This window comes from Girardinichthys multiradiatus, chromosome 14 (genome assembly GCF_021462225.1).
Source record: "Girardinichthys multiradiatus isolate DD_20200921_A chromosome 14, DD_fGirMul_XY1, whole genome shotgun sequence".
NCBI classification, from domain to species: domain Eukaryota; kingdom Metazoa; phylum Chordata; class Actinopteri; order Cyprinodontiformes; family Goodeidae; genus Girardinichthys; species Girardinichthys multiradiatus.
The window spans coordinates 31,605,781-31,617,985 of record NC_061807.1 but is presented as its reverse complement, the minus strand read 5'-3'; positions in this window follow the sequence as shown (position 1 = coordinate 31,617,985).

Here is a 12,205-nt window from a genome sequence, read left to right as displayed (position 1 = left end):
CCTGCTGATGAACTGGGACGATTCAATGCTCTGTGACCTGGGTATCATTTATAAAAAGGGTCACAGTGTCAGCACCAGCGGACATGCTGTATCTGTGTGTGGACAGTGAAAGAAGTCTCACATTCATATGGAATAAACAATACAACATACAGTGGCTTGCAAAAGTGTTTATACCCCATGAACCTTTTCACACTGCTTGAGTCACAATCAACAACTACAATGTATTTTAATGGGATTTTAGGTGACAGCCCACATAAAGTAGGGCATAGCTGTGAGGTGGAAGGAAAATTAGAGATGGTTGTCAAAATTATTCACAAACAAAAATTTAAAAAACGTTTTCACATCTAAAGACTTAGGCTGCTTGTTCATTTTTACAAAATAGATCAACTTCAGTCAAATTGGACAGAGAACAACTGTAAATATCAGTTTTTAAGTCGGTCCACAAATTGTCAATTAGACTTAGATCTGGACTTTGACTGGGCCATTCTAACACAACACACTGTGTTATAAGCTCTATTGTAGCTCTGGATGTATATTTGGGCTTATTATCCTGTTGGAAGGGAACATATTGCACATTTCCAAGTCTTTTGCAGCCTCTAACAAGCTTTCTTCCAGGATGATCTTGTATTTAGCTCCATCTTTACATCAACTCCCTCAACCTTTCCTGCCCTTGAAGGTGAGGTAGTGTTAGTTCTCTGTCCCACAGTGTTTTGCATGTATTCCAAAAGTTCAATTTTGTTCTTATCTGATGAGAGCACTTTCTTTCACATTTGCTGTATCTCAAACATCACTTGCAGCAATGTGTAAACTGGACTTTTTATAGGACTTTTGTCAACAATAGCTTTCTTCTCATCCATAAAGGGCAGATTTTTACAGGAGTACATGATGAAAACATGTCCTGTCGAAGGATTCTCCCACCTAAGCTGCAGATCTCCACAGCTCCTCCAGAGTTACCATGGCACTCCTGGCTGCTACTCTAATGCTCTCATTGCCCAGTCTTGGTAAGCTTTACAGCTGAGTCATACTCTTGCCATTTTCAGATCATGGATTGAACAGGATATTATTTTATAACCTAACCCTGCTTTAAACTTCCTCACATCTTTCTTTATGACCTATGTTCCTTGGGCTTCCTTATGCTTTTTGTTCACAAATGCACGCTGCACTTTTCCTTCCCCTCACTAATTTGCACTACTTTGTGTTGGTCTATAACATAAAATTACAATACCATACACTGAAATTTGAAGTTGTAACATAATAAAACTTGTGAAAAGTTCAGCAAGTGTGACTTCTTTTGCACGGCACTGTGGATCTGATGGCACACAGATGAAGCACTGGTATGAACAGGTGTTGCAAGATGTTTGTGCGCTTCCTTTGAGCTGCTGTTCAGGATGCAGTGCAGATATCACTGCCGCTGCTGCTGCTGATGTGCTCTACTGACTCTGGCTTCAGTACAACTTTACACACTACTAGAGTGTGAGTTTTACGCCAAACAGTTAGTATAGACACTGTTTTCAGAGCAGCTCTTGTGCAATTTCTGAGACAAGTAAAATAAACTGTTGACTTCAAGATGAAATCTGGTTTTCTCGTATTTTTAAACTTTAAATGTTTAAGGAGAACTGATGTAATGTCCAATTTTTTCAGGTTAAAGATTAAAGTGTGGACTTAAATAGATTATGAGTTGCTTTAGAGCAGGGCTTGGTACAATCAGTGCTAGATTAAAAAAGATGAATCAGCAGATGGACAGACATTTCTAAACAATTCTAACCAATGGAGAGCTTTACCACAACTGAGCTGGAGCTTTTCCTCCTCTTCTGCACACAAATGATGTACTTATCTGTCTTTCTTCTCCTTTCCTCACTATCTTCTCTTTTTCTCACTAACACAGTCCTTTTATCTCCCTCTCCTTCCCTCTGGTCATTTCTGCTGAGCTGTGAGGACTGAGAACAAGGTGTCCAATGGATGTGGAAAAATGTGAAGATCATTGGAAGGTGTGACAACAGAGTGTCTTTTTAAACCTCAGGTCAATAAAAGAGCAAATTCCCCCAAAAAATGGAAAGAGGTCAAACCAACAACTTTAGCAATTCCCTAAATAATCTACATTTCCCAGAGCTGGATTTGTTTTTGTAAGCATTTTCTCCCCTCTAGTTTGACCCTTACAGGTCATACAGTATGTAGCACAAAAAATATCTTCTTGATGTGGATGTGACAGCTTCGCCCTTTAACTGTTACTAATTATTCATCTTCCTGTCGTTTGATCTGATATCTGTAAGTGTCAGGTCCATGCCCTCTTTTCCTCTCCTCTCCTGACCCTGCACTCCCTCCCTCGCAGCTTTCATCCTCTCCCTGAACAGGCCCTGCTTCAGCACAGCGCTTGTGCGCGGCGATGCTGAGGGAGGTCGCCGTTCGGTCACTGCGTAAAGCCGAGTCGCATTGTGACTTGGAGCTGCAGAATGTGCCATGGTGCATTAGTGCGCTGCCGCCTGGCCAAGCATGAGGCAGTGAGAGAGATGAGGAAGAAGAGGAGGAGCAAAAGCACGGAGTGGGAGGCAGGGGATGAAAAGGAAAGGGGGGGAAGACATGGAGGGAGGAAAGTGAGGACATGAGCGCACTTACAGAAGCAGCAGCTCTGAGGTTCCAGGGGCACAGGTCCTTGTAAGGTGGCTCATCAAATATAAAGGAATATCAAGGTGTGTGTTTACTCAGGAATGTACAGTAGTGCTCATCTTCACCTTCTTCTGCTAACTCTCCTTCTTTACCCTGTTTTCTCTATCACCTTGTTCCCAAAAAACTTCTTATCTTGGAAATTGTCACATTTTCAAATCTTATATTTTTTTCTATAACAACTTCCTACAGAGCAGCAAATTTTACACCCAGAGCTGCACTAATCCACACCAATAGTTTGTTCTCTCAAAGAACCTGCTAACATGTGTATTTCCTAAATGTTTTTTTTTTTAAATAGGACCCACTTGGGTTGACCAAATACAACCATCTCTGCAATGCTGGGTGGGAAATCCTACTGTATGTAGGTTTTAAATGGTTCCTAAACAGATATTAAGAGAATTAGTTCAAATAAAGCAACACGTGTACACTCAACGACCCCTTTATCACATACACCTTGCTATTACAGGGTCAGACCACCTTTTGCCTTCAGAACTACCTTAATTCTTCACAGTGTAGATTCAACAAGGTGTTTCTCTGAGATTTTAGTCCATATTTAAATGATAGCATCACCCAGTTGCTGCAGATTTATCAATAGTACATCTGTGTTGTGAATCTCCTATTCAAACACATCATCTAGCTACCACAGAGGCCATTGGAGTATAATAAACCAGCTGTGTTTATTAGACCAGTTTAAAATTTGAGCTTCGTTACACTGTGCATCATCCTGCTGGAATTAGCCATCAGAAGATGGGTACACTGTGGCTTCAGGAGAAGCAGTGTGGTTTTCGTCCCGGCCATGGAACACTGGACCAGCTCTATACCCTCTGAAAGGTTCTCGAGGGCTCATGGAAGTTTGCCCAACCGGTCCACATGTATTTTGTGGACCTGGAGAAGGCATTCGACTGTGTCCCTCGTGGCCCTTTATTAGGGGCCATCCGGTCTCTGTACAAGCGCAGCAGGAGTGTGGTCCACATTGCCGGCACTAACTCTGACCTATTCCCGGTGCATGTTCGACTCCGGCAGGGCTGTCCTTTGTCACCAGTCCTGTTCATAACTTTTATGGACAGGACTTCTAGGCACAGCCAAGGGCCGGAGGGGGTCTGGATTGGGGACCAGTGGATTTGGTCTCTTCTTTTTGCAGATAAAGTGGTCCTGCTGGCCTCCTCTAGCCAAGACCTACAGCATGCGCTTGGGCGGTTTGCAGCCGAGTGTGAAGCGGCTGGGATGAAGTTCAGATCCTCCAAGTCAGAGGCAATGGTTCTCAACTGGAAAAGGGTGGCTTGTCCTCTTCAGGTTGGAGGGGAGTTCCTGCCTCAGTTGGAGGAGTTCAAGTATCTTGGGGTCTTGTTCACGAGTGAGGGAAGAATGGAGCGGGAGATCGACAGAGTGCGGCTGCCGCAGTAATGGGGACACTGTGCCGGTCTGTGGTGGTGAAGAGAGAGCTGAGCCGAACAGCAAAGCTCTCAATTTCCCGGTTGGTCTACGTTCCTACCCTCACCTATGGCCATTAACTTTGTGTCATGACTGAAAGAACGAGATCCCAGATAAAAGTGGCTGAAATTAGCTTCCTCCGTAGGGTGGCCGGGCACTCCCTTAGAGATAGGGTGAGTAACTCGGCCATCTGGGAGGGGCTCGGAGTAGAGCCGCTGCTCCTCCACATCGAGAGGAGCCAGTTGAGGTGGCAAGAGGATCCATACTGGATGCCTCCTGGACGCCTTCCTCGGGAGGTGTTCCAGGCACGTCCCACCGGGAGGAGGCCCAGGGGACGGCCCAGGACACGCTGGAGGGACTATGTCTCTTGGCTGGCCTGGGAATGCCTTGGGCTCCCCCCGGAGGAGCTGGAGGTGGGGTCTGGGGAGAAGGACGTCTGGATGTCTCTACTGAGTCTGCTGCCCCTGCGACCCAGTCCCGGATAAAGCGGAAGATGATGAAGATGAAGATGGGTACACTGTGGTCATAAAGGGTTTAAATAATTCACCAGTGGTACCAAGGAATTCAAAGCATGTCAAGAAAATATTCCCCTCACCACTGAACTGAACCGTTTATACGATGAAGAAGGTATTCATGCTTTTTATGCCAAATTCCAACCATACAATTGATTTTTGCAGCTAATATCAATCTTTCCAATTTGTTATTGTCCACTTTCAGTGAGTCTGTGTGAAATATTATCTCAGTTTCCTGTTTGTATGTGACTGGACTGGCTAGCAGTGTGTCTTTGTACTACTGTAGCCTGTCTGCTTCCTGGTTCAAAATGTTTTGCGTTTCTTCCTTATTCTGATTTGCAGTTTTAAGTTCATGAAGTTGTCTTCACCGCACCTACATGCCTAAAAGCATTTAGTTTCTGACATGTGATTGGCTGAGACACTACTTTTGTTAACAAGCAAATGAACAGGCGTACCTAATAAAATAGCATGTCAGAATATGACCCAGTTTACCAACACGTTTCTTCTGACTGAAAGTAACATTCATGTTTGAGAGTGGCCCTGTCAGAATCCCAACATAAAATCTGCAGAGGGAACTAAACATTAGGGCAAAGAGGTCTTTCAAACCTTAAAGACTCGGAGCTTATCATCAAAGATAAATTCTTAAGATAAAACTTCTTTTACATAGTTTTCATTTTATTATTATTAATATTATTATATCCAGAATGTAAAATAAATTCCTGTTTATCAAAACAATCGACCATTAAAACAGTTAAGATGCCCCCAAAGCATTCAGAGAAAAATGTACAATACAGATTGGGGACATAAGATGATTTCAACCAGGTTAAACATATTTCCAATCCCTCTCTGTGTACCGGTGGTTGGCCTATTGGTTGCCTTGCAGAGCAGGACCTCATTTTATGAAGCCAATAAAAACAGATGGTGTGTAAGTGGATAAATGAATGGACCAATAAGAGAGCCTGCTGCAGGGATATATCATTTCCATCCTCTTCCTAAGCAGGTTTAGACCACTCTGAATAGCCAGTAGCTAATCAGCACTGCACCAACTAGATGATTTGCAGCTAATGCAGGCACACTCTGCAAATAAATGCAAGCTTCACTGAGTTTCTGAAATTAAAAACAGCAGAAGAATGTGACTAAATCTAAGATTTAAATGTCCTGTAAACCTTACAGAAAATGTCATCAAAAGTTTTTTAGGGGATTTGTGTCCACATAAGGGATGGACACGACATCAAGATGACAGTCAAACACACACCTACTGTCAAGAAGAGGTCATGCTGACTGGTCTTCATCCAGGGACTTGTGCTGAAAGTCAAACAAGAAAGAGCTCTATACATCAAGGAGTCCCTTTCTCCTCTCATGAGACATGACCGAGGTTAAAGGAAGTATGTTAGGTCACAGTGGGGCTATGCTGCCCTCTTACTGTACCATTAAGTGATATACTCTGGCATGGGTCGCACATAAACACGAGCGCCTCTTGTGCTCCCTCTCTCTGCACACACATATCTGCGTCATCAGGCTACAAGGCCATGTAGGGACAAAGGCAAAGGCCCCGGGGAGACGACAGCTCATAGCAGGAAGCCACGGGTTCATGGCCCGTCCTTGACCCCGCACTGGATCCAGAGAATGATGGGGAGTGAAAGGCGAGATCGCTTATTAAAGAACTGAATCAAATATGAGTTTCAAGCCAGCTAGTGAGAGTGGGGGCATTGATTAAAGGTCTTGAGAGCTCAAAGTGAAAATTTAAAGTGATACATGATGACTGAGTCATAAATTATTAAGTTTACTAACTTGTTAAATGTAGCTGAAAGCTCTGGAAAAAGCTAAGTAAGTGGTGAGTGATAGATTGTAGTTTTAAGACAAACTTTTTGGAGGCAGAAATTGTAACATTGATAGCTGAATGTTTCCAACTCATTTCCAGGATCTGCCTGAAGTGTTTATCATTTGTGACTCTTTTCAAGGATAATCACTAAAGGCACAGCCATTTTTTAACTCTGTTTATTGGTTTATGCAGCACAGCTTAATTTTGACAGCAAGGAGGAAAACATCACAGATAGAAACTAAGAGTTTTTTACTTGCTTTGTCTATTGCACATTTTAACATATCAGAACATACTTTATAGGACATGCATAATTTGAGTACCTTTAGACATTTAAACACCATACGACACAAAATATATTTATCGGAAATATTTAAATGGGCAAGATTGGTACTGATATCCATTTATGGAAATGTTTTGATTTTAGAGTATTTTGGAAATAAATGGCTTGACTCTGATTTATTTGAATATGCCTTTAATACCTCTTTTATCTTGCCTTGTAGTTAAAGTTAAGCCCAAAATTATTCAAACCCCTGGCAGCTTTAGATTTAGAAGAGTCCATTTTAATCAATAAACGTTTGTTTCTGAAACAAACTGAGGCAGGAATGTCTTAAAAAGTATGAAAATGTAAAAGGAGAATCAATAAAATATGTTTTTATTTACATTTTTGTGTAAAAATAAAATGCCAAAAATGATTTAGACCCTTTATTAGCATTACAGCAATCAAACTTATGATCGCTGACCAGTTTTTTTGCTGACCAGTGGTGTTTTGATGATTTATGGGAAGGCCTTCCTACCATCAACCTACTCTTTAGCGCCTTCTGTCACATTCAACTGGGGACTCTGATTGGGCCACTCAGAAACATTAAAATTACTTCCAGTCAAAAGAACCATGCTAGTAAAATTAAATGATTAATTTAAACCTAAATCTAAGAAGGGTATGAATAATTTTTGACTTAACTGTAAGTAATATTGCAAAGATCTCTCTGATGTGTTATTTAGTTGGCTTTTATACATAAATGTTATTCATTTATGCTCTGCCAGGCAACAGTATATTTGCCAGATGGATGGACTTTCTATGCCCATGATGCCCTCACTCAGTATAGATTTCAGTGTTTTTAGATGCTAAATGTTATGGAGAGGAGTGGGGACATGGTGATGGCAGAGACAAACATTAAGAAAATGTGTAATAATCACAACAGATATGCTAACACAATAATAAACAATAGTTTTGCAGTTCTATGATTTCATAATATTGTGAAGCTTTATTTGTAATAAGTAATCAAAATAGCTTTAATTTTATTTCCTAATTAGTAAGAGTTTGGTTCAATCAATCTGATTCCCTTTTTATTGATTTTCAAGATTTCAATATTTTTAGAGGAAAGCGTTACAAACAGGAAGCAAGGAAGAAAGACTTTAAAACAACTTTGAGAAACTAATAAACTAGGGAATAATATGAAAATATATTGTATGTGTATGTATAGAATCTTTTCAAATGTCTTGTTCCTCATTCATTGTTGTTTTTCCTGACATTATTATATTATTATTACATATATTATTATAAGAACCACAAACACACACTGAGGCCAGAACAGTTCCAACACTCCAAATTCATACCACAACGTTACTGTCCAGGATTGTTTTTCCTGACAAAGGTGCTGTCCATCACGTCCAGTTCACTGATGGATCAAATGGTCAATAGCTTCAAACAAGGTGGCCTACTGCCTGCTGAGCGAATTGACCACTTCGTCCAGTGCAGCTTGCAGTGTTAGTGATTCTTCTGACGTCTCCACAGCATTGGCAGGATTGATCTGTTTGACTAAAGGTCAAGAGCAAGTGGGCAATTCTGATGCACCATCAAGATGAGTCCATCAGGATGTAGCCTGCATGTGGGACAGAGGCGATGAAGGCTGAACGTATTCATTTCTGTGTCGTCTACCTTTATCTCATACAGTAAGCCTCACATGCTACATGTGGCTTTGAATAAGTGATGGTAATAATAAAAAATAAAAATCAGGTAGTAATGGTACGCTGATTATAGCAATAAACGAGGTAGGTTGAACACTGAAAGAGATGGTCATTAGGTAGTCTATAATAATGTCAGCTCCTTTCATCTGATCAAACAATTCTTGGCCACAAGAACACATTAAACTAAATATTTCACTATATTCAGTTTTGATATACAGTACCTTGCCAAAGTATTCATATCTCTTGAGCATTTTTCACATTGCAGTCACAAGCTTCATTGTATTTAATGGGATTTTATGACAGACCAACACAAAGTTGTGCATAATGTGAGGGGGAAGGATAAGGAAGCTCCATTACAATTTTTAATTCTTGCCACATACAGGGGTTGGACAATGAAACTGCAACACCTGGTTTTAGACCACAATAATTTATTAGTATGGTGTAGGGCCTCCTTTTGCAGCCAATGCAGCGTCAATTTGTCTTGGAAACTACATATACAAGTCCTGCACAGTGGTCAGAGGGATTTTAAGCCATTCTTCTTGCAGGATAGTGGCCAGGTCACTATGTGATACTGGTGGAGGAAAACGTTTCCTGACTCGCTCCTCCAAAACACCCCAAAGTGGCTCAATAATATTTAGATCTGGTGACTGTGCGGGCCATGGGAGATGTTCAACTTCACTTTCATGTTCATCAAACCAATCTTTCACCAGTCTTGCTGTGTGTATTGGTGCATTGTCATCCTGATACACGGCACCGCCTTCAGGATACAATGTTTGAACCATTGGATGCACATGGTCCTCAAGAATGGTTCGGCAGTCCTTGGCAGTGACGCACCCATCTAGCACAAGTATTGGGCCAAGGGAATGCCATGATATGGCAGCCCAAACCATCACTGATCCCCCCCCATGCTTCACTCTGTCCATGCAACAGTCTGGGTGATACTTTTCTTTGGGGCTTCTCCACACTGTAACTCTCCCGGATGTGAGGAAAACAGTAAAGGTGGACTCATCAGAGAACAATACATGTTTCACATTGTCCACAGCCCAAGATTTGCGCTCCTTGCACCATTGAAACCAACGTTTGGCATTGGCATGAGTGACCAAAGGTTTGGCTATAGCAGCCCGGCCGTGTATATTGACCTTGTGGAGCTCCCGACGGACAGTTCTGGTGGAAACAGGAGAGTTGAGGTGTACATATAATTCTGCCGTGATTTGGGCAGCCGTGGTTTTACGTTTTTTGGATACAATCCAGGTTAGCACCCGAACATCCCTTTCAGACAGCTTCCTCTTGCGTCCACAGTTAATCCTGTTGGATGTGGTTCGTCCTTCTTGGTGGTATGCTGACATTACCCTGGATACCGTGGCTCTTGATACATCACAAAGACTTGCAGTCTTGGTCACAGATGCACCAGCAAGACGTGGACCAACAATTTGTCCTTTTTTGAACTCTGGTATGTCACCCATAATGTTGTGTGCATTTCAATGAAGACTGGCTACCAAGCTGGTCCAATTTAGCCTTGAAACCTCCCATACTAAAATGACAGGTGTTTCAGTTTCATTGTCCAACCCCTGTATTTTAAATTCAATTCAGGCTTGACGTTGACTAGGCCATTCCAACACATGAATATACATTGACCTAAACTATTCCATTCTAGCTCTGGCTGTATTTTTAGGGTTGTTGTCCAGCTGGAAAATGAACCTCTGTCCCAGTTTCAAGTCTTTTGCTGCCACTAACAGGTTTTCTTCCAGGACTGCCCAGGATTGAATGTCTTGCTATCAACCTTTTCATCAACTCAAAGCAGCTTTCATGTCCCAAAGTTACCAGTGGCCACTTGTCTAATTAATACATCTCCTTGCCTGGCCTGTGAGCTCAATCATGCGTTGGTAGGTTTGCTGTTGTGCCCAATGCCAACTCTTCATTTGTGGATTATGGACAAAAGAGTGCTCCATGAGATGTTCAACCCTGGGATATTATTTTATAATGTCAACCTGCTTTAAACTGCTCCAAAGCTTTATCCATGACCTGTCTGCTGTGTCATTTGATCTTCAATGAGTTATTAAGCTAAGCTTAGAGTTTAACATGCAAAGACTTTATTTTACTATTTTATGTTGACGGTCCAATTGAAATACAACATCTTTTCTCCCAACCAAAGGGTGCCACAGGATTCTATTCTTGGTCCCCTCCTTTTGTCCCCTTTATCTGCTGCTGCTCAGAGCAATTATAACTCAGCATAACCTGTCTTTCACCGTTTTGCAGATGATCTTCAGATTTACCTGTCCTTAAAACCCGGTAACACTCACATTCAGCACTCCCTCCCTGGTGGTATCTCTGTAGTAAAACCGTGGTTAACCAAAACTTCCTGTTTTTAAATTAACAAAAGACCAACTACCTACATTTTCTTTGGTGAGAACACCACTATTGATGTCAGTTCTCAGAATATTTAATTTAGTGACACTGCAGAAAATCTGGAGGTGTTTCTTGACAATGTTGATTCAGTAGTTAAATCGAGCTTTTACCATCTTCGTCTTTTAGTAAAAGTTAAGCCATTTTTAAACAGTATTGATGGCTGAGACGGCTGTACATGCCATCAGCTCATGAATTAATTACTGTAAAGCTCTTTATGTCGGTGTCTCTCAGTTGTCCCTTCAAAAAATGTGGCTCCATGTCTTTTAACTGGCACCTCCAGACACAAGCACATTGCCACCATTTTATCTTCCCTCCACTGGCTTCCTTTCCATTTTAAAATTAATTTTAAACTTTTGTTTGTTTATAAAGCTCTTAACAGTTTGGTAACAGCCTACATTTCGGACTTATTGGCTTTCTTAGTCATGGCACCCAGACTCTGAAACCAGCTCCCTCATGAGCTCAATCACTGGACAGGTGTCCTGCCAAGGTACCTATCCACGACAGAATAGTATCCCCTGCGGCGGGAGCGCACATTTGCCAGGAAGAGCGGACCCAGTTGTTTCCGCCTCACTTCTAACCAAATAGACGTGGAAGTACAGATGTTTTACTTTAGTTAAAGATGGGTGTCATTAGTTAATTGTTCAGTTAGTGGTTATCAACAGAAAATGAGACATTTACTGTTGTTCCGTATCGGACGTGATTATTTGAACAAATCAGATCTGCACATCTACATTTAGGCTGCTAGCAAAAAACATCAATCATTGGTTTCTTTAACTTAGCAGTGTTTTTGAAATGTATGTAGTTTAGTAGAAAAATAAAGTTATAACATGGAGAAAGTACTTGTATGTTCCTTTGCTGCCAAGCAAGTCTTCTTCCTCTGCTTGGTCTTGCTGGGAAAGATATGATCCAACGTTTCTTGAGTAGATAATCATGATGAGAAATGTTTTATTCAGAGAAATCAAGAACGTGGAAAACTGTTCAGGGTCAGCCTGATATTTTTGGGATCCCCTGTAACTCCACTGTATAACGAGCTACCAGCTACATAAATTTAGGTGTAGTTAGTCACTGTAAGAAGTGTTTGTAAACAAAAAATCAAAAATGTGGGATAATGTTTGTCCTTAATTGGGATGGGGATACAAATTATGGCAGGGTCAGCCTGACAGTCTGTTTCCACCCAGAGGGAAAACTGTGAGACAACTCTGTGCAAGATTGGGGAACACAAAATTTAAAAAGACAAAGAGCAGTAACTAATTATAAACTTAAGGATATTAGAAATAAAATACTAGATAGTTGGAGTAGAATGGAGATACTGATTCTGGCAGAATGAAGTAAGAATGTTAGAATGAAGATGTTAGAAAAGACATCGTGTTGAAGATTATGGTGATGGCAAGGAGGACTTCCAGCCTGA